Source organism: Cebus imitator, unplaced genomic scaffold (genome assembly GCF_001604975.1).
Source record: "Cebus imitator isolate Cc_AM_T3 unplaced genomic scaffold, Cebus_imitator-1.0 Scaffold303, whole genome shotgun sequence".
Taxonomy (NCBI): domain Eukaryota; kingdom Metazoa; phylum Chordata; class Mammalia; order Primates; family Cebidae; genus Cebus; species Cebus imitator.
This window is the reverse complement of record NW_016107618.1, coordinates 1,723,563-1,727,498: the sequence shown is the minus strand read 5'-3', so window position 1 is coordinate 1,727,498 and position 3,936 is coordinate 1,723,563. Positions and strand designations below refer to the sequence as shown.

At 41.8% G+C, this 3,936-nt stretch overlaps 1 pseudogene; it reads left to right on the top strand.

Annotated features, from left to right (window-relative positions):
• Window positions 1-686: 686 nt before the first annotated feature.
• Window positions 687-1,785, top strand: LOC108285602 (annotated as a pseudogene).
• Window positions 1,786-3,936: the final 2,151 nt, after the last annotated feature.

The following is a 3,936-nucleotide window of genomic DNA, read 5'->3' as shown; positions in this document are numbered from 1 at the left end:
CATTGTGAGCCATTTGATTCTCCAGACAAATCATAATTCCTCTAGTACACCTTCTAATCCCCTTTGATAAGATGATCCCCAAGTTATTTAAACTATATTCTCTTTTTATAAAGAAGACCTGGATTAGAGTCATTGATTTCCAACTTCAAGTAGGCCAACTTTCCTCCCACAGATGGAGGGACAAATTGAGAACATTCTTGTTAAGGTGTATTATGCCTAGTCAACTTGAGTTATTCAGAAATGTTCAGAATTATATATAAAATGGTGATATTTTTAATTAAAAGTTATGTCACAATTTGAAGTACATCTGTAAAATCTATAGTTATGAAATGTTTTTCATCACATTTCAAATTTTGACCATTAAACCTTTCTATCAAGATCTATGTATAAGAGCTCTTTTATATTTGAGCTGTTTTTAAAAGTAAACATTGATAAACCAAGACTTAAAAAAACAATTTCCTTGCAATAAAAGTATGGTAAAATGTCACTAAAAGTACCACAAATTCAATTTGTATACTATTAATTATAGTTTTCAAGCTAGAGTTAATAAAAACCCCGGTACCTATTTTTGAATCTTAATGACAGACACCAAGCAAGGTGCCAAAGTTATTCTTTGGTAAATAAGAACAAGATATGAAGTATGAAAACAATTGAATTTAAGATAAATAAACCTGGAGCAGGAACCTGCATCCAGGAACAGAGCCCTTTGCTCCTCCCTCAGAATGAATGGAGACCAGAAATCAGATGCTTATGTCCAAGAAAAGCATGATTTCGTTCAGCACTTCTCCCAGATTGTTAGGGTGCTGACTGAAGATGAGATGGGGCACCCAGAGACAGGAGATACTATTGCCCGGCTCACGGAGGTCCTGGAGTACAAAGCCATTGGAGGCAAGTATCACCAGGGTTTGACGGCGCTAGTAGCATTCCAGGAGCTGGTGGAGCTGAGGAAACAGGATGCTGATAGTCTCCAGCGGGCCCTGACTGTGGGCTGGTGTGTGGAACTGCTGCAAGCTTTCTTCCTGGTGGCAGATGACATCATGGATTCATCCCTCACCCGCCGGGACAGATCTGCTGGTATCAGAAGTCAGGCGTGGGTTTGGATGCCATTAATGATACTATCCTTCTGGAAGCATGTATCTACCGCCTGCTGAAGCTCTACTGCCGGGAGCAGCCCTATTGCCTGAACCTGATCGAGCTCTTCCTGCAGAGTTCCTATCAGACTGAGACTGGGCAGACCCTGGACCTCATCACAGCGCCCCCCAGGGCAATGTGGATCTCAGCTGACTCACTGAAAAGAGGTACAAATCTATTGTCAAGTACAAGACGGCTTTCTACTCCTTCTACCTTCCTGTAGCTGCAGCCATGTACATGGAGGGAACTGATGGTGAGAAGGAGCATGCCAATGCCAAGAAGATCCTGTTGGAGATGGGAGAGTTCTTTCAGATTCAGGATGATTACCTTGACCTCTTTGGGGACCCCAGTGTGACTGGCAAAGTTGGCACTGACATCCAGGACAACAAATGCAGCTGGCTGGTGGTACAGTGTCTGCAACGGTCCACTCCTTAACAGCGCCAGATCCTGAAGGAAAATTACAGGCAGGAGGAGGCTGAGAAGGTGGCCCGAGTGAAGGCATTATAAGAGGAGCTGGATCTGCCGGCCGTGTTCCAGCAGTATGAGGAAGACAGTTACAACCACAGTATGGGTCTCATTGAACAGTACGCAGTGCCCCTGCCCCCAGCTATCTTTCTGGGGCTTGTGCACAAAATCTACAAGCGGGAAAAGTGACCTAGAGACTGCAAGGGCAGAGAGGAGGCTTTCAATAAATAAATTAATGTGTAAAAAAAAAATTGAAAAAAAGATAAATAAACCTTAGAGATCACTGGGTCCAACCTCTTTAATTTGTACAGGCAGTTTAAACTGGGAAAGACATAGAATATTTAAATATCCAGGCATTTTCCCGGCACTGAAAATAAAGGCAAAACCTCTCAATGATAAATATATGTTGCAAGTAATTTTGATCTGATAGCAAACATGCTGATTCATATTTTCTATTGACTAATCCACATAACACTAAATTTCACACTAATCTAAATGACCGGCATTCTGAACCACCTCCTTTGTACAGGAGCAAATCTGGACTTGCAAAGAGATTTGCAGACATGAGCTAGTGCTAACACTGCTAAATCTAGTAAGTAGGGAATTAGGAATAAGAGAAAAAGGATCTTGTCCCTGCCTTGTTATCACTGAAATATCAAAGCAAGTCCTCAAGGATCTGACTTGCGTTAAAGGCCTGTAGGTCTTATGATGGGAAGGAAACTGAATCAGAGACTTCTGAACTGAAAATGGGAACTCAAAGTATGATGGTAAAACGGGATTAAAACATCTTTAGTTCTTCAGAAGCATGCTGTAGGGCTATAGGAAATGTTCCCACAATTAGGTGGAAGTGGAAGGGCACTGCCAGGATGTAGAAGGTAAAGTAAATAGCATTTATTCAGAACTTATTACATGTCAGACACTAAGCTAGATTGCTTACATTAAAATATTTTCTCGACTCCTCACAATTCTAAGATGCAGCTACCTTCCTCTGAATATGTGAGTTTAAGTTTCTTTGAGAAGGCCACGCCGTAGAATATATATGTTTATTAATGGGTAGGAAAGATTTCCTCTCCAATATTAATAGAGCCCAAATCAGCTATGCTTATAGAATAGTAATAAAATGCACATTTTCCAGAGCCAGATTAGCTGGGTCCAATGCCAGCAGGCCAGCCAAATGATAGGGAAGTCACTTCCTTTAAGCAACAGTTTTCTGCTCTAAGATAGAACTGATAGAGTGTGGAATTGAAACAAGGTCATGTGGGTACAGATCTCAGCCCAGTGCCAGGCAACCAGTGAGATCTCAGCCCCTAGCTCTTGCTTGTATTATTTATCTTTCTAGCAGAGGGAGCAATCAACCTATAAAAGCAGAGTTCTTGAGGGACCCTAAGGTCCAATCTTCTCAGAGGAACAGAAATATTACAACTTAGGGAAACGCGACTTCCTCTTGGAGAAAGCATCATGATGGCTCACAGTAAACAGTTTGGTGTGGAGCCAACTTCAGAAGACCACCAAAAAACAGGACAAGATCTGGAGACGACAGAAATGAGGAAGAGGGACACTGATAACATGGAAAGCTGAGCAACCCTGACGATGGGGACCGAAGCAGACAGTGTGAGTCAGCTGCGCAGGGCTGCCTGCAACACTTCCTCAGCTCATCACAAACTCCCCAGTATGGAGGGAACTGAACTGCTAGGCAAGGTGGGGAATAATAATGACAATAGCTAGCGCAAACGTTATCATATCAGAATAGTATTCTAAGTTAAAAGGAAACTGAGTGGTTAAGTAGCTTTCCCTGGGGTCTCAAAGTTAAAAGTGATGAAGCTGAGATTCTTACTCATGATGGATTTCCGTGGAGGTCCAGAGACACCATCTTAGCTCCCTGATGCTCTCCTGTGTCCCAGTAAAAGAATGTTTTTAGTCTCCCCAAGGTCATACCTTTGAAAAGGAGAGTGTGACACAGAAGGGGGATCTTGTTTTTATAATTTTCTGACTCAAATTTCTTCAAGGTCCCTCTACAATATAGACACAGAGATTCCCTGTATACACCAACCTCTTTGTCCTTCTCCAGCCTTGCCCCAAAAGCATTTTTGTTTGTTGTTTTTGTATAATTTTGCTTCAGAGTTATGTTTAGAAAGTCCTTCAATGGAAAAAAACAAACAGAAAAGATTTGTTGATGTTTGTTTCATTGAGGTTTAGTGAAAGAAGCAGAAGCACTAAGAGATATACACATATATAATAATTTATAACAGATATTGACTTCCCAGAGGGGTGGAGGCAGGCTTAGTAGTGTCTGTAAATGGTCACCTTCATGTCTTGTCAGAGGCGTTGGAGCCAGAGGGA